General features: G+C 36.8%; 1 long non-coding RNA gene and 1 pseudogene across 2 annotated transcripts in view; both read left to right on the top strand.

Moving 5' to 3' along the window:
* The window catches only part of LOC132219980 (uncharacterized), a 295,739-nt gene that overhangs the window by 14,493 nt on the left and 261,480 nt on the right, over positions 1-19,766 (top strand). For both annotated transcript variants that reach the window (XR_009449653.1, XR_009449652.1), the window contains exon 2: positions 11,869-11,951. This is a non-coding gene — a long non-coding RNA (uncharacterized LOC132219980). The remainder of the gene's footprint in view (positions 1-11,868; positions 11,952-19,766) is intronic.
* On the top strand, positions 16,583-17,207 carry LOC132220079 (large ribosomal subunit protein uL22-like; annotated as a pseudogene).

The following is a 19,766-nucleotide window of genomic DNA, read 5'->3' as shown; positions in this document are numbered from 1 at the left end:
CTCTTTGCCTCTTACAAATTTTCAGCAGACATATTCAATTCATAAAATGAAGATATGATAAATTCTACTCTGTTTGTAATAGAAACAATCACCAAAGCTCAAGTAAATCTCTCTTTGGCTCTCCTCTTTTATTTGAGAGAGGCAGAGAGAAAGTAAGTATAATTGTTAAGAGAGATTTTTTAAAAATATATATTTTATTGATTTTTTACAGCGAGGAAGGGAGAGGGATAGAAAGTTAGAAACATCGATGAGAGAGGAATATCGATCAGCTGCCTCCTGCACACCCTCTACTGGGGATATGCCCGCAACCAAGGTACATGCCCTTGACTGGAATCGAACCTGGGACCCTTCAGTCTGCAGGCCGACGCTCTATCCACTGAGCCAAACCGGTCAGGGCAAGAGAGATTTTTTAAATCATCAACATCTCAAGCAAGGTCTACATTAAGTCACCTGACTATCCTATCCTTAGGTCTAAAATGCTAGAATTATTTTTTTAATATAATTATGAGGCTGAAATACTTTAAAAATCTTTCTAAATTATTAAGGAAACATTGATTCAAGTATTTCTGATTATATACTGGGCCCTCAAAACCAAGGAAGCTTAGTATTGTTAGCTCTGTTTTAGAGATGAGGAAACTCAGGCACAGTTAATTTCAAATACCTGCTCAGGGCCACACAGCTAGATGTGGTGAATGAAGGAATAATACCAAAGCTAAGAGTAGTTTAATTATCCTCCCATCTAGCTTGTCAAGGAGTTGACAGTTTCGATGAGAGGATAAGACTAACACATAAAAAAATAGAGAATAATTAAACCCAGAATCATATGGTCAAGACTTTGGGTATAATATCCAGAGGACAGAGTATTTAACGGAGGTTATAGCAATTAGGATTTAGGCAGAATGTTAGACTTGAATTAGGTCTTGAGGATGATGTAGAACTTGTATGGGCAGAGTGGTTTACAGCTCAGAGCAAACCAATGCAGTGGGTAAAAAGGAGAGTGTAAGTTCAGAGTGTTTTCAGTGTTGCATACATTTAACTTTCTTCTTCAAGTTCAATCGCCCATCAGCATACCCCATTTTTTTAAAAATATATTTTATTGATTCTTTACAGAGAGGAAGGGAGAAGGATAGAGAGTTAGAAACATCGATGAGAGAGAAACATCGATCAGCTGCCTCCTGCACACTCCCCGCTGGGTATATGCCTGCAACCAAGGTACGTGCCCTTGACCAGAATCGAACCTGGGACCCCTGAGTCCGCAGGCCGACGCTCTATCCACTGAGCCAAACTGGTTAGGGCTGCATACCCCATTTTTAACAATATGGACAAATAGACTTTCTTCACAAAAATCTATTTTTAGACTTTTAGAGCTGAAAGAAAATTTTAAAAATCTGTTCTGTAATTTGGGTACAGTGAAGGTTTGTAATTCATAGAAGGTTATTGAATCACTGTATTGCTTATCAGGAATTCAGTGTGCTTTCTTCACCACCACAATGCTCGGGCAGGTGGGAGTATGAGTAAGGGGGGCGTGGGAGGAGAGAAAGCCTACAGTACTAGGCATTCTCAAACTGTCTCCTTTCCAAGTACTAAGCAGACCCATTTCTGTTTAGCTTCCAGATTGCAGGGCTGTCAGATGGAAAGGGAAAACAAAGTACATGAAGTTTCTTTTAAGGTGCACATGTGGACTGGTGTTTCCTTTCTTGGCTGTTAGAAGGTGCCTTCATCACGGTACAAAGGAATTTTCTCGATACAGTGGGGATTTATTGGCCCAAGTTATAATGTGCCACAGAGGCACTTTTTCTCTCTGCAGAGTTATGTCTGATGGGTGACAAAGCAAATACACAATAGGCTTCTGAGATATGATGTGCAGAACCAGAAAAGAAAGGAGTTGGAAGATTGAGAAGGATGGAGAAAAAAGGAACAGGGAATAGGTTTGCTTTTTCACCTCAATTTTGCTCTTATGGAAGTCATACTGTTAAAAAAACAAAACAAAACAAAAAACAGCCAGTCCATAGTTCACAGACATTAGCCCTTGGCTAGGAAACAAGAGCTGGTCTTGTAGGAGATAGGTAGGCCAGAAGGTATAGAAGGAAAATGAGGTTTAAAGAAATGCTTTAATCTAAGAGGATTCTGGGACAGTCATTCAATGGATGCTCTTAAAATCTACTTGGGAGGTCTTTAAAAAATAGGAGTGATAGTTTTTCACAAGGTTCTGCTTTCAATGGATGTAGAGATCTGGACTAGATGACTTCTACTCTTGTCTTGCAAATCTGTGATTATATTCAAGTCATTTAATTAAAGGAATTGGCTTTTGGATATTTAGAAGTATTTAACAGGGACATATTAGAAAGTCTATCTTGTCAAAATGAAATGACATATTTATTAATAAAGTTAAAAAGTTGGAGGACTAGGGCAAAAATTTCAGAAAGAATTCCTGAAGCCATAGTTAATTGAGAAAGTCATATCTAAATAAATCTTGTTTCCTACAGTAGAGGCAGTGCCTGGAGATATACTCTACTTATAAAGAAATAAGTCTGTCAAGGAGAGTTCTGTCTTTGTCTTGCTTGTGTGATTTGGGACATGCTTTCCCTAAATAAATGAGCAATGTGTGTTCAGGAAATTGGGATCTCCTGCCAGCGAGGCATTGCATGCTATTGCATTGTTTATGGAGAGTTTACATTCTTTGATTATCTTTTATAAATGCCCTGATTAAAGGGAAGAAATTTCAAGCAAATAGGAAGTTGTTATTCAAAGACTTGTTACTTTTCCTATGGAGGCCTCTTGGGCTCTGTTCAGTAAGTAGACACCTATGTGCCAGGCATAATTCAAAACATTGGAAAGAAAATGGAAATAGATTGACATGGTCCTTGTCATTAATATTTATTGTCTGGACTCTCAGAAAATATAATGCCTAGTAATAATTTTATATAATTAGAAGAAAGTTTCCTTTTTATAAAGCTAGGTTGTTGCTGAATTATTCTAATACTTAGAACTTTGAAATTGTAAAGAACTTGTAAAATGTTTCCTTTTGAGTCAAGAATCCATTTTGAAAATTACTGGTAGTTCTAGATAAATCAGATTTTCCAATTTATTCATAATGTGGTGGGAGAAAGTATATTTTCATAGATCTGAAACAGCAGCATTGGTAAGGGAGACTTGCAATAAGAAACCGATTTCAAATTTTGTTTCTTATTTATGAAATGGTTTTCTGTCATAACTCTGGAAAACAAGCACCATGAATTTTTCAAATTATCATTAGGCAGCTCTGGCATAATTTATGTTAAGAGGTTTTGGCCTGTTTATGTACCCTGGAATTTGCCAAAATTAGTAATGTGATATTCCATATTTAGCAAACCTATAGAGCAATAAATAAGGACATCTGACTATTGGGGAGTGCTGTTTTAAATTCTTTTTTGTGGCATTCATGAAATGCAGGGGTCTTCCAACTCAAATTCTGCAATATTAGGCAGCAAGTTGTACTCTGAACCAAACCAGATGGTGATCAACTCTATTCCTATTATCAACTCAATACGGCGATGGTTACCAGACCTTACTTGCAACTTTCACATTTGGAACAGATTAACAGCAGTTAGGCTGAAATGAGAAACCTCCATTTTACTAAAAGGTTCAGAACATATCATGCTGTAAAATCAGAAAGACTAGTAAGAAAAATTATGAGGGAAAGAGTTCACTGTCTACCTGGGTTTCTCCCTGCAGGACATGTTATTTCCCTTTCAGGAGTGCCTTTTTCAAAGGAATTTTAATGTGGAGCATTGTGAGGATTAGGGTCTATTAGCCTATCAGCCTCCAGAAGTGCCCCATTCCACAACCTGTTGTCGAATTTATCTCAGGGTAGCCCTGAACAATCTAGGCCTCGGGCACACAAGGGAGATTGTTTGCACTTTGGTAGGGGGGTCGTGGGGGCTTCCTTTGCAAGAAGGTCACACACATACACACACCATACAAATTCAGAGAGTTACTCAGCTACTGAAATTCATGAAACATTTGAGCTGCCCAGGTTTGGCCTATGGATTTAAATGTATTTGGCTAAATGATTTGCTTTGTCTGCTAATGCCATGCACCGTCTGTTTCTCATAGCAATCTTTTCTTTGTGGCATCTATTGGTCAAATCCATTTCTAGGGCTTTATAGGACCAGGGCAAATCAATGCATGCTCTTAAAGTCCAGTTTGTATGCAGGTAAAACCAAGGTAAGGTGTACATTAATGCCAGCATGTCTTAGAGTTACAGCTACCAGAACAAAATGTAGAAATGGATATATGACTGAGTTCATACCCCATTACACGGTATCAAAAAATGAGGTATTGAGAGGTTAAATGAATTTTCTAAAGACACAGAGTTGGTGTGTGTAGTAGATGTGATGATGAAGGATGTGAGTGTTGCTAATAAATCAACATTCTTCTATGATCACGATTCAGAGACAGAGACAAAAAGGTAGGTTCTCCCCTTTCTATGGTGGCAGCCCTGCTCTTGTTCTTCTGCTAAGCTCAACAGCTTGCCAGAGAAACCCTTCATAGAGAGGCCAACTGCCTTTGTGCATTTTTGTTTATTCTCCAGCCAAGATCTTGCTTCAGGGCTGATTGAAAACCCTTTTGCCTGTTTCTTGGTGTGATAGGAAATATAAATTCCTCTTTAGGAATGGGCTTTTGAGGCATCTTATACTGTACAGATCAGGGAGGATGAAAACAATGCTTAGTTTGAGAAGGATAAGAACAGTGTCTGCTTGAACTGAATCGTGGGTTGCAGTTGTTATGAGTGCAGACAGTGGCATTCAGAGAGACCTGGAGGAGAGTGGCAAGAGGTGATAGAGAGAAAACCAGGGAGGGAACAATCCCTATAAATTGTAATTGTAGAAGGAACATTTTTAAATATTTTTAACTGGAAATGGCATGATAGGATTTGTATTTGAAGCGATATAGATGCAGTCTAGAAGAAGTAGGATTACTAGAAGCCAAGAGTAGATAAAAACCAGTTAGGAAGGTTATAGCAGTAGATCAGGTTAATGACAACTTTGACTAGCATTGTCCTTCAGGTCTTTGTTTTATTCATATCTATGTCTACCTATACTATAGCTTCATATATTTTTAGAATATCAATTATAGATACTTTGATTTTTTTAGCTTTACAATTTATTGTGAACAGTTTTTTGCTGTTTACTATTCTTATATATTATACATTATTTTTTAATGGCCATATTATACCAATTACATGGAATATTGGGGCAATATTATAGTAGTTTATTGAATAATTCCCTATTGATGGATATTTGAGTTTTCAATTTTGCAGTGGACATTATTATGTCTGTACTTATAAAACATCTTTGCTCATGTCTGTGACTTTTTTCATCAGGATAAATTCTTAGAAATACAATTTCTGGGACAAAGAGAACTTAGAAGCCTTACATTTTGTAGAGTATTGACAAATTCTATGTGGCTGTAATTCAAGATCCTTTTGTGGTAGAGCTGATACCCCAGGAACTGCCTATGAGTTGTATGCAAGGTCTCCACTCTCATGTACTTCTATCCCTGCACTCGTTAGATGTGATGCTTCCTTATGGTGTAGAGTACCTTATAAATAATCATTGTGCCAGTACCTCTTTTGTTGCAGACACTAGAGTTAAATTTTGGAATTGGAAAGGACTTGTGAAATTTGGGTTAAGAATCCTTTTTTAAAATCATGAGTAGATCTAAATTTATTAGATTTTCCAATTTACTCAACATGTAAAAACATAGTCCCTGCCCTCAAGCATTAAAATTTAAAAAAAAACACAAAACTTCACTTTCTTAGTGCATTTTTAGGTTCACAGAAAAATGCAGACATTTAGTAATTACAATAAAAAGAAGAAAAGAAAAATTAGGGACATAAATAGATGTGTATTTTTTGAAGTGAAAGGAAATTAGTTTTCCTTTAAATCTTTTAGAAGGTACTATTGTAATTGGTTAATGTTTGGAACTGCTTCCAAGAGGATCTGTCATTTTATAGAAGCCTCTATTTGCTTCTGAAACTTAAAGAATACTCATCATAAAACTAAATGAAACTTGGTGACAATTTTTTTTAAAAAAAGAGATGATATATCCTATTATTTCTTTCTCTTCTCTAGTCGAGATTCATGAGAATTTGCCTAGTGGAGATGATTTTGAATATGCTGGTTGCGAGGGAGTTTTTTTCCCCTCACAGCAGTGTTTATGTTTCTAATGAGATGAACATTATGGCCAACTTGGAAACATCTTATTTGTGTTTAATACAATTCCTCATTACAAGCCAAAAACTTACCTTTGAATTAAAGTAATACCCAACTCCCATTCATCGTTATTTTACTTCAAACACTATCTTGCTACATAGCAGATGCTCAGTAAATGCCTGGTTAATTCAGTAACCTGGAAAGCAGCTGTTAATAAATTGAAGACTCTTGTTATGGATCTGCTTTGCTCTGCAGATGAGCCAAATACTCCTGGTTAGTGCCAAAAAAGCATGCTTGATTTAATTAAAGTGAGTGCAGTAGCTTAAAATCTTAATTGATAGTCTGGGTAGCAACAGCAACTATTAACACCTCGGTAACTTTCCACCACTTACTGTGTGCTTTAAGATAAATTCACTTCTACTGCACACTTATATTTTCTCAACTGTCCTGTGTTCTCAAATAGTAAAAAAAAATAAAAATAAAATGTTTGGCAGAGCCAGCCAGCAAAAAGACAGCCTAGCCAGACTATAACCAAATCATCCAATAGGTACCTTAATTTTTGGGGACCTCACAGGTCCCCATTTAATAGGCCCCTTCCTCCATTATTCTACTTCTAGAATACTAAGACCACTCTGGTGTCTCATTTGCTAAGAACATTTTCTCTGTTAAATCCATGTGAACTAACACTTCAGAGGAAGAGTTTAAACTATTAGTTTTTTTCAGGAGCAACTTCATTTTATTAGGGGATCTTTGAAAGGGTAAAAAACTTTATGACTCAAAGTAGCAATGTATAGTAGAGGAGACTTTAGGTGATGACTTATGGGTGCCATTGAGAAAGTTCTTTTTAAGGCGTATATTTGGAAAAGTGCCCCCCCTCACCCCACAGTTTATCATACCAGGTAAGCTGATGCCAACTTGATTGAACCTACCTCTCCCCTCTCCTCTGAAATAAGAAGCTGGCTTCATTATATAATCTACCTTCTCCCCCTACTACTTTCTTGAAATCTACGATGATTCAAAAGCTAAATCCAATGGGTACTTTTTAGCTCCCTCCTAATTTGACTCCCCCTTGCTAATGACTTTCCCTTTTGAAACTGTCTTTGGTATTATCCTTTTGATTCCCTCTCCACCTCTTTCAGTCCCCCCCCCCCCCCCCCCCGCCAACCCTAAATTATTCTCACCAGTTTTCTTTCTTTTCCCACACATGCTTCTTTTGGGAGATAAGGTTGGCACTTCCCATATGAAAAGCCTTCTCTCTCTCTCTCTCTCTCTCTCTCTCTCTCTCTCTCTCTCTCTCTCTCTCTCTCTCTCTCTCTCTCATTGTGTTATTCCTTTCACTCTTTTGTCTTTAGCTATTACCTCAGTGCCTACCACTTCCTTCCAGGTCATTCTCTCTCTGGAGCTTCAGAAATCCTTCCAGATTTGCCATGTGTATCTTCTTAAGATGTAAATGAAACAAGCCCAACATCAAGTTCTTTGTATTTCCAACTTGCATCTTCTCTTGCATTTCCTATCACAGTTAGTGACATCACCATTTATTCAACAACCTTCTCCTAAACCCACTATACAACTCATGTTTATTCTTGGACTCTCACTTGCACATCCAGTGGACTGCCAGGTTCTTTGGTTGGTCTTTCTAAATTAATTCAACAACTCCTCTCAATACTCAGTGCTTCTCCTTTATCTACCCTATTTTGTTGCAAAAGCCTAATTATAAACTAAATTTTTCTATTTCAACAGTAATGCTTTTGTCACACTGCTACTGGATATGATCGTTTGCCTCCTCATTTAAAATTATGGTAGCTCCCTATGTTTACAAGACAAAGCAGGTCATTCATTCATTCATTCATTCATTCATTCAATTAATATAAGGAGTTCCTAACAAGAGGCTAACACTGAAAAACTATTGGTGAACACAGGATAACATTTTATATAATATTTTTTACTCAACAATCTAATCCAAATGTAATTCTATGGATTTATTTTTTCTTCCTAACACACACTACCCCCTGCCTACTCCTCCCACTGCTTCATTCTTTGAAAGGTATCTTGAAATCTGGCTAGTCACATATGTTATACATTCTGCTAAGATATCATGCTCCACTGTCCTAGTGAACCCCTGCTTGTTGGGAGATCATTCTCTGTGGATCACTTACATTTCTGCACTTCTTGTGAGCAGAGGCACTCACTGCCAGTGTTCTGGATTATCTTTGCCAGGATATTTGTATGACAAGCATCCTTAGAAGGCAGAGATAGTGTCTTCTGAGCACAGGGCAGGCATGTTTATTGACCATTATATAAAAAAAAAAAATTGGCACCCTAAGCTCAGGGTTTCTCCTCTGCAATACAACCCACTATGCATGCAAGTGTTACTTGCCCCTTTTTGGGTCATCCATGGGAATTGGGACTCAAGAAACTGCTATAGGAAAATGCTAAGGTTCTGGCTATGACTATGGCTCTGAGTTAAAGCCCTTTCGGTTTGATTCAGGAATCTCAAGTTTTCTGTTGCATGAGAGTTTGCTAATAGGCTAAAATCTCAAAACTTTATAATTCTAAACACATTCTATTCATCTTTTAAGATCCAGCTTAAATCTTTCCTCTTTGGTACAAATACCAGTGGTTCTTGTAGGCAAATTTATTCTTGTAAATCTGTGAACTTCCAGAGCATTTTTGTTGTTTTTTTTAAATAATAATGGACACATTATGTTGTGATTATGCCTTTCCAAGTCTATCTCCTTGCTAGATTAATAGCCTTTAGAATCAGATACCAAGTCCCAGTTACCTGGTAGCATTTATGGAATACACATTAAGATATTTGATAAACATTGATGAATCAATGAATGCCGTTCTTTTCCTGAATTCCTCCTAGTCCACTTCTTCTTTATAATATCTGAGGTATTGAGTGACCTATTTAAATTTTACTTTCAAAGCCTCCTCCTACTACTCTCATTCTATAACTACTGGGAATGATCACTTCTTCTATGCCTTCTTTCCCAGTCAGAAATTCCCCCACCCTGGAAATATTTAATATTTGAATTGCTTCCCCACTTGTGATTTAAAGCCAAAGTCCCAAAAGTACAGAAAATACATTGAACATCTATGGTTCCAACATTTTATATAAAAGTAGCTTTATCTTACTATCCTTATACCCAAATGTAATCATTCTGTTTAAATGTTTGCAATTTTCTTTTTAACCCTTAAGATGTTATAAACCACAGGTTGACATTGATTGAATGAATGTGTTTTTTACTTTAATTTGTGATCTGGGGCATCACTCCATGATCAGGCTGTTTTAGCCAACACTGTCGATAACTACTATTCTCTGAGTATTCCACCATCCAGGCTTCTATTATTCAGGTCACATTTTCTGCAGCACCAGTTATTACCTAATTGTCTTTTAGAATTAGTTGTAAAAAGAGTAAGAAAACCATATTTAGGAGAATGGTGGAGAGGGTAATAGAAACAAGTTTGAATATTAGTAAAACCACCAAATCTCATTGGCTTGACTCAGTGAGTCCAGGTTGACTCTTCCTACAGTAACTTGAAAAAAAACTACTTAGATCTCGAGTGTCTGTTGTCTTCTCAACTGAGTAAGATGCCTCAGCAGGAGAAGAGTTAATGGAGAGTTCATAACCTCTTCAAATCCCATTGGTCAAAGATAAATCATATGGCCCCATCATATTGCAAAATCTGAGAATAGTGGTAAACATTACTAATGACAACAGAACTAATTTTATTTAAATTTTGAGAGAAAGAGTTCAATCATGTGAAAGAATATCATGTCTGAGAGGAAATGAATTTTTTGGTACAGACTACAGAAGTTCTCTAATTTTTTTCCATTTATGACACCTTCAGTATCTCAGTATTTTTTGCATGGATTCCTAGGCCAAAAATAAATAAATAACTATATTGTTAATTGAGTGGTTAGGTCCAAACAATTGAAAATCTATTTATAACAACTTAAAAAACATATTTAAGAAAAAACTATACCTAGTTGAAAGAAAAAAATTATTTTCGTTTTAACCACAGTTACGTACTAAAAAGATGTGTGGGCCTCTTGGGCACCACACATCTCTCAGACATTGTAATCAGATTGGCACCACTACCCTCATTTCCTGTTCTACATTGATTTTCACTCCTATTTCCTTTTTGTCTAGCAACCACCAAAACCCAGCTTCACAAAGATATACCATCACTGAGAGGAATGTAATATGATCTAATGTTGAAACTGTGAACCACTCTGAGCTAGTAGTTCACACAGTGGCTGACAGATTTTGAATATTTCTGTATTTCCCTTGAAAATTTGAAATAGCCCATAGCACCCTAACTGTACTTCGGTGTCCTGGAGTGCCTCCGTGCAGTTTGGGAACCACAAACTAGGTACCATATATGGGTCTCTTACTTCTCACAATAGTTGGAAGGTAGGTGTTATCATTCCCAAGTTGGATGAGAATACTAAGATTTGAAAAGGACATACATTCTTCCCCAAACCTCCTACTTAGTAATTAGCAGAGCAGAGGCTTGAACCCAAGCCTGCTGGCTCTAAACCCCATTGCATCATGCCATGTGTCATGAGATTTGCAGGATTAAGTTTTTCACAGCTTCCTCTCCCCATGACCTTTTGTGGGTTTCAAGCAATATTGAAATAATTTTTTTTTAACATGTGGAAGTGCTTGAAACTCATGGAAATGATTTTAAGTCATGTCTACATTTTTAGCTTTAAGGCACACCTGCTAGAAAATAAATTCTCTTGAGCCAAGATTAAAGAACCTTAAAATGGTTTTAAACTGGCCCCAAGGAAGATTGTTTAAGCTTTGAAATCAAGACAGTATATTTCTAATTAACTTGTAATTATTTTACTGCTAATTTTTAATGTGAAGTTTAGTATGGACCACATACAACTTTTTCTCCAGCTGTCAGGACAGTGCCTAAACTAAACCTTCTTCACCAGCTGTTGCCTAATTCACTATGGTCCATGTTGGAATTTTTCCAACTCTGCCTGCATGTAATTTCCAAGTCTCAACAGACCCGTGCAAAAATGAACCATAACTATAATCTTTCATGTTACTCATAGTTCTATTTAATTATCTGAAATACTACCTGATAAATAGTGCAATCAGAAGAATTCCAGTTTAACAGTAACTACTTCCACATCACTTTTCTGCTCTCATCTAATTTGAAGCAGGTTTTGGATTACTACCTCTAAATTATGTAAACTCCTAATCAATGACTAATTTAAGAATCTTCAAACTGTTGCCTTTTTTCTGCGTGTGGTTCCTAAGTGTCAATGAATTCAGGCTTAGTCAAATGAAATTTTTTTTTTCTCTAGATTTTTTTAGACCTTTATTTTCTATTGAGCTTGTTGAGGGGATGAAAGATGGGTGGTTAGACCAAAGAAGAGTAAATCCTTCCAACAGAATATTGTTTTCAAAGAAAATGTTTCTTAATGTAGAATTAAAAGTATATTGACTTTAAATCCCTCTGAAATAGATTATAATTCAAAGAAATATCTGAAGTGGAAAACTGCTCTTTATTTTTTTTAAAACGCATCAACAAAGGGCAGTGGGATGACATTTCTTGAGCACCCTGTCAGTGCCAAGCATTTTGCATTTATTTTGTTTGAATCTAAAACCAACACTGGGAGGTCATTGTTTTTACCTTCATTTTGCAGATGAGGAAACTGACAACTGAAAATCTGAGGAAATTTCCCAAGTTTACACATGAATAAATGTGAGACCTTGCATTCAAACTCAGGTGGGTCTGACATCAATGTGGCAGCTGTGGCTTTTGCAGACAGGGCTGTGCTGTCTTCAGATCAACACATGTGGGGATAAGCTCATGTCTTTTATGTTTTATAACAGTGATAGTACATAAAACATGATATTAATTTTCATCTAATACTGGGTGGGACAAAAGTAGGTTTACAATTCTGTGTGCCTCACCCTGTACTTACTGAGTGCCATCATGTGACTGCTGCTTTTCTAGAAGATACTTAGAGCTAGTTATGAATGCTAACATTTATTAAGCTACAGGACATGTGCATTTTCTAAGAGTTCATGATTTATTTTTTAGCTCTTTTGTTATTTGATATTAGGGATCTTAAAGGATCCCAGTGAGTTGGTGATGATCTAGAATATTGAAAAAAAATCTTGGACTGGATCCCAGGAGACCTGTGGATCCATGTTTGCCTTTTCTACTTGGTACCTTGGTGATCAAGAATTAATTTCTATGTCTGGTGCTCATTTTCTTCATAAGTACTAAAATTCTGTGATTTTTTTTTTTACTAAGCACACTCATGTTCTATATGTAATTCCCAATGATCCATGTGAATACAGTGAAATGCTGGTGGTATACATAACTTAGAACTAAAAGAAATGCCTTTGGATGAAGCTTTGGGAGGTATGAATGAGGTATAGTGATTGAAGCCCTTAAAACACTATACCATTTGTATCAGTTTTCTTTTGCTATGTAAGAAATTACCACAAACATTGTGGCTTAGAACAATACACATTTATTACCTCATGGTTTACATAGGTTAGGGGTCTGAGCATGGTTTAGCGGGGTCTTCTGCTTAGAGTCTCACAAGGTTGCAATCAAAGTGTCAGTGGGCTGCACTCACTTCTGGGGCTTGGTCTTCTTCCAAGCTCTGGTCATTGGCAGCATTCATTTCCTTGAGCTTGTAAAATGGAGGCCCCTATTTTCTTGTTGGCTGTCAGCCAGGAGTAGGTGGCTCTCAGCTCCTAGAGGTTGCCCGCAATTTTTTGCTCTATGGCTTCCTCAAAGCCCTCTCAAAACCTGGAGCTCATTACTCTAGCCAACAAGAAATGGTCCTCCCTCCGGACTGCTAAGATAAAGTCATACGTAATTGTACTGGGTTTAATAGTGTTCCCCAAATTCATGCCTATCTGGAACCTCACTATATGACCATATTTAGCAAAATGGTCTTTGCCTATGTAACTAGTCAGGTTAAGATGAGGTCCTACTGGAGTAGAGTAGGCACTAATGGAATTACTTGTGTCCTTATAAGAAAATAGAGGCACCCAGGCACACAGAGGGAAGACAGGCATATGACAACAGAGCCTGAGATTGGACTTAGGCTGCTACAAGCAAAGGGACACTAAGGATTTGTGGCAACCACCAGAAGCTAGAAGAGGCAAGGAAAGATTCCTCCCTTAGAGCCTTCAGAGAGGGCATAGGCCTACAGACACCTTGCTTGCAGACTTCTAGCCTCCAGAACTGTGAGAGAATGAACCTCTGTTGTTTCAAGCCACCAAATTTGTGGGACTTTATTATGGCAGCCCTAGAAATCTAACACAACAACATAATGTAATCATGGGAATAACAATCTCTCATTGCCATTGCTGTATAACATAACCAAATCAAGGGAATGACATCCTATTACTTGTGCCATTTTTGTTGGTTAGAAGCAAGTTCAGATGCCTCCCATGCTGAAGGGGCAAGGATTATGCAAGGTAATGACTTATTGGGATCATCTTAGAATGTATCCGCCATATCAATGCAAGGTTATATTATTTTATTTTGTCAAAGTGGGCCCTTCCATTATGTAGGAATTGAATTAAGCAGCCTTATCTAACTCTCTTTATCATTTGTACCTATTTCAAAATTATCTAAAAAGGTATTTTATTAAAGAGCTTCAGTGTAACTGATTTTTTTTAAAACCGATGGCTTTTTTTCTTTAAAGTTTATTACCCCTGACATTTTCTGTGCACTTAATTGCCTTTTAAAAATGGATATGTAGATATTTTGGCTACAAGTTGTTTTGAATCTAAAAGTCAGTCATTTGAAAGTATAAAAAGAAAAAAAGAAATTTATTAGCTAAACTCTGTCCTTTTAAAGGACAATAGACATATGAAAAAATGCTCAACATCACTAATCATCAGAGAGATACAAATTAAGACCACACTGAGATTTTGCCTCACACCTGTATGGGTTACCAACAATAAATCAACAAACAAGTGCTGGTGAGGATGTGGAGAAAAGGGAACCCTCATGCACTGTTGGGGGAATGCGGTTTGGTGGAGCCACTGTGAAAAATAGTATGGTGTTTCCTCAAAAAGTTAAAAATGAAACTACCTTTCACCTAATGGTTCCACTCCTGGGAATATATATGAAGAAACCCAAAACATGAATTCAAAAGCATATATGCACCCCTATATTCATTGCAGTGTTACTTACAATAGCCAAGGACTGGAAACAGCCCACGTGCCCATCAGTAGGTGAATGGATAGAAAAGTTGTGGTACATTTACACAATGGAATACTACTCAGCTGTAAAAAAGGAGGAAATCTTACTCTTTGCAACAGCATGGTTGGACCTGGAGAATATTACACTAAGTGAAATAAGCCATTCAGAGAAAGACAAATACCATATGATCTTACTTATATGTGGAATCTAATGAACAAAATAAATTAATGAACAAAATAGAAACAGAGGCAGGGACACATGGAACAGATGTATGCCATTCTGTTGAATGACAGTTGGATGAAAGAAGGTAAAGGAATTAACCAAAACAAAACAAATATATGCATATATACAAATATAACACATAGGCACAGACAAAAGTGTGTTGATAGCCAGAGGGAAAGTGGGATGGGGGGATAGGTGTAGGTGGGCAAAGAAGGGTAAATGGGGATGGAGAGAGACTTTGCTTGGGGCAGTTGGCACATGGTGGGGTGTGCAGATGATGTTTTATTAAGTTGTACACTTGAAACCTGTATGGTTTTGCAAACCAATGTCACTTGAATAAATTAAATAAAAAATTAAATAAAAATATCATTAGCACTCTGAGATATTGGTCAATTGATCAGTATTCCACTGAGCAGCTGCCATATACTTAGCATTGTACAATATTATTACCTATACTTCAATATATATTTGCTACTTAAAATTATAAAATAATGTGGCCAAGTGAAAACTCTAAGTCATTGTAAGAGTCATTGCTCTCATATTACTCTACCTAGGATATACTAACACAAAATATTGGTCAATTCTATCATATTTATTATATTTCACAAAGCTGGAAATCAGGGTTAGCAGGAACCAACCAAGCAAAGTGATGACTATTTATAAGCTACAGGTACTCTGTGGTTTCACATTGTTCTTGAATCCAAACTTCCACCAGTGCTATGAAAGGCAGGCAGATTTGTGAACTAATATTCCAAACACATCTCTCATATTTTCCTATGGATTTCTTTGTGGGCTGTGAGACAGACATGTGTTTTTCTTTGGGTACTGCCATAGAACTCCCTTATGGGATAGATTTCAACCCTTAGTTAACCTTGGGAAAAATAATTTCCTTATATGTGAACTTGGTGCATATTATGTTGCATAACAATTTTGGGTACATAGTTCCTGACCTTTGAAATATTCTCTGAGGTTCATACTTTTATTTCAAAGATAGTTTGTTTGAAAATCTATCAGTATTGTCAAAGATAGAAGCTAACATACACAGTGCTATCAAAATCAGGTCCCTAAACTATGCCTGATTCTATAAAGATCACAATCAAAATTCTCCCCTCTTGCCAAATTCCTATCTTTAACACTGCCTGAATAATCCTTTAGGGTATTGGTGTTTAATACTGCCAGAAAGAGGTATTAAATGCTATAATCCCAGAAATGTTATTTGGATAATATCAAACATAGAAAAATAAAGTACATTCTAGGTCTTTAATCTTAGAGTTGCCATGTAATATAATGAAGTGAAATTGCTTCATATAAAGAAGTTCATATGGTTGAGTTCCAGGCTCTGGATTTTAGCAAAATGAACTGAAGTGTTCTACAAGTCCCCGATGAAACTTAGATGATCAGAGGCAGCAGTTCTCCTTTGAGTTTTCTGTATTAGGTCTCTCAGTGAGAGAGGTCAGAATCTTATAGATAAAATCACAAGCTCTGGAGTGGATTGACCGAGTTCAATTTTGAGCTTTGGCACTCTTTAGCTATAAAATGGGATGGGATGGTACATCATAGGGAATTTATGGTGATTAAATAATGAATGCAAATTGCATAGCATGAAACCTAGCATGTAGGAAGTGCTTAATATTTATGCTAGCTAAAATGCATCAATAAAAATGAAATTTGAACTCAACACACACTTCCAAGTGTCTATGAGGCAAACTTAGCTATGGAGAAATTTGCAAATTATCTTGGGATTTTCTTTGGACTAGAATATTTTGACACCACCCATCTTGGTAAGAAGGAACATTCACTGACCACCTACTGCATGTCATGTCAAATGAAATGTTAGAATCTTTGCATAGATGAGCTCATCAAATTCTAAAAAAAAAAAAAAGTTATGAGAGATTCTCATTTCAAAATAGGGAACGGAGCTTAAATAATATTAACAAGTTGCAGAGCTGTGATTTAAATTCACATCTGTTCACTCACTAATCCAAGCTCTTTCTTCTCCACCATGCTGCCTCTCAAACAGCAAAGCCTCCTTCTCTTCCCAAAAGTGGCCTGAGGTGACCTCTGAAAATGGTTCGCTATTCACCTGACCCAGAAAACCCCACACAATCATGCAAATCAAGAGGTTCAAATCTTTGTGTTCACTTTGAGAACACTTGTGACATTGCCCAGGTCATCAAGGGTATGCATATCCAAAAAGACAGCAAGTATTTGAAGGATGTCACTTTACAGAAGCAATGTGTCCTATTCCGTCGATACAATGGTAGAGTTGGTAGGTGTACCCAGGCTGAAGATTGAGGCTGGACAAAGGGTCAGTGGCTCAAAAAAAGTGCTGAATTTTTGCTCCACAAGAAAAATGTAGAGAGTAGTGCTGAACTTAAGGGTTTAGATGTAGATTCTCTGGTCATTGAGCATATCCAGGTGAACAAAGCTCCCAAGATACAGCACAGAACTTACAGAGCTCACGGGTGGATTAACCCACACATGAGCTTTCCTTGCCACAGAGAGATGGTCTTACTGAAAAAGAGCAGACTGTTCTTAAATCAGAGAGGAGGTTGCACAGAAGAAAAACGAAAAAACTTATGACCTGAGAGTAAATTCAGCCAGCATAAAATAAATGTGAATAAAAGTTAACCAAAAAAAGCAAGGCCTCCTGAAATTCACAATGAAGAGAAAAATAAAGAAATAAACCTGGAAAGTGATGAAGATTTTTACTCTACAGAAAACTTGACATTTCCTGTGAAAAGGCATAAATGGTTTCCAATGGCAAACAAGCCTAGAAACTCTTTGGGAGATTTTAAAACATGATTGGAATACATAATCAGCCCTGGCTAGTATGGCTCAGTGGGTTGGAGCATCATCCTGTGCACCAAAGGTTACTGGTTTGATTCCAGGTCAGGGTATATACCTAGGTTGTGGGTTCAATGATGGATGTTTCTCTCTCTCTCTCTCTCTCTCTCTCTCTCTCTCTCTCAAATCAGTGAACCATATCCTCAGTGAGGATTTTAAAAAAAAGAATACACAATCAGGCACATTCTCAAAATTGCATGTGTAGGTTTTTGCATTTTACTCCCACCCACATGTACATGCAGGCGCAGTTGCCTGGAACAGTTTGTGTCTGTTGGCAATTTTAGACTCAGATAGGATGAGGGTGGCTGGGAATGGTAGGTGAGAAAAAACTATATTTGCATTTTGAAAAGATCATACTGGCTGCAGTGCGAAGAACAGAGTAGTGAAAGGCCAGATAAATGCAGGACGATGTTAGAAGTCTACTGCAGTAGTCCAGGTGAAAGATAGTGATTCTTAGACTAGCCAGTGGATTTGAGTTCGAAGCTATGTCAGTGGGACTTTGTGATGGACTGGATTTGAATGTTGAAGTGAGGAAGGTTCCAATAGAGCTCATATTTTAGGGGAAAGATCAATACCGTGATTTTTGTATATGTTGAATTTGAATATGCTTAGTTAGGAAATGTTGAATTTGAAACTCCTAAATGAGGTGTAGGGTAGGAAGCTGAAAATAAAGACATAAAGCTCAGAATAGTTTTGGACTAGAGTTAAAAGTGTGGGAGTGATCATAGTGTATATAATAATTAAAGCTGTGGCAATGGATATGATTTCCTCAGAGAAACATAGCGGGTGAAACAAAATGGTTGTCCACTACCCAGGCTTTTGAAAGTCCAACATGTGATAGCTTGGTGGTTTTGGGGTTAGCCTGCAAAGGAAATACAGGAGTGACCAGAGATAGAGGAAACAAACAAATAAACAAACAAACAAATGTCTATAGCAAAAATTTTTTCAAAAGAAGAGGTAATTATCACAGATAGTATTAGATGAGGACAAATATGTCCATTGATTTTTTTTTAACATGAAATTATTAGTGACCTTCACAAGATCTCTTTTGGTGAAGCAATGAGGGTAGAAGCTGAATTGTAGAAGCTGAGAGGTAAGCAGAAGATCAGAAATTGGAATAGTGTAAAAGAAAAATAAAAACTCTTGAGAAGTTTGGTTCGGTTTTAAGAACCTATGAGAAGCAGTTATGCTTTCCATTTTCTTTTTCCTGCCTATTTTGGAACAGGAAAGCATTACCATTTCTAGGGCAAATTATTTCATGAATGTGGTATGTGGAGACTGTTCCTCGTTAATACAGAGGAATTTTTATTTAAAAAAAAATTTCTTTTTTCATCACCATTGATCCCCCTTATATCCTTTCCCACCTCCACCCATGAGAGGATTTTTTTTTTTTTTTTACTTGGGGAGGTGTTAGGGTGGGGAAGGAGTGTAGTTTTGGTGGTGGTAGGTACTTTAGTTGGGTAAGATGAACTCCAGTTTAGCTAAGTTCTTCCAGAAATTTTCTCTTTGATGAGCTGGAGTTCTTGACATTTCCAAGCTAATAATTAATTATTTTCCTTTGTATTTCTAATGGGATATCCATTTCCTTTGGGGGTAATGGCGACAACTGTCTAGTTTAAAGAATGTGGAAAAAGTAGAGGTAACAGGAGAAAGATCCCTATTACAAAGAACAACATAAAACTTCTCTTAGCAAAGTGGGAATAAATGATTGATTACCTTTAAGCTAAAGGCGAGCATAGTAGCATGTATAATTCCACTTGGTAGAAAACATTCTACAGGTCTGTTTTATATATTATTCGACATCATCCTGTCTATAAGCTTTTTGAGACAAGGACCACAATTTTTTTATTACAGAATTTTATTTTGTAAATTGACATGCAGTAATATTGGCTTTGTTTTGCTATGTAGTTCTATGAATTTTAACCCATGTATTGATTCTGTAACTACCACTGCAATCAGGATACTGGACAACTATTATTTACAGTTGTTGGCAATTATGGCTAGAGCTGCTATAAATATTTTAAGTACAATTTTTTTGTGTGAACATAAATTTCCTTTCTTTAGAGTAAATAGTCAGGAGTAGGATTGCTGGGCATATTGTAAATGTGTATTTAACTTTATACAACATAGACAAACTGTTTTTCCAGAGCAGCATTTTGTATCTTGGTTTTAAAATCAAAATGAGTAGGGGCTGGGCAGAGGTGGGTAGAGGTAGGAGGGAAATGGGAGACATCTGTAATACTATCAATAATAAAAACAAAACAAACAAAATGAGATATTAGAATGGCTAATTTT

Source organism: Myotis daubentonii, chromosome 17, assembly GCF_963259705.1.
Source record: "Myotis daubentonii chromosome 17, mMyoDau2.1, whole genome shotgun sequence".
Classification (NCBI taxonomy): Eukaryota; Metazoa; Chordata; class Mammalia; order Chiroptera; family Vespertilionidae; genus Myotis; species Myotis daubentonii.
This window is presented reverse-complemented; position numbering and strand designations above follow the sequence as displayed.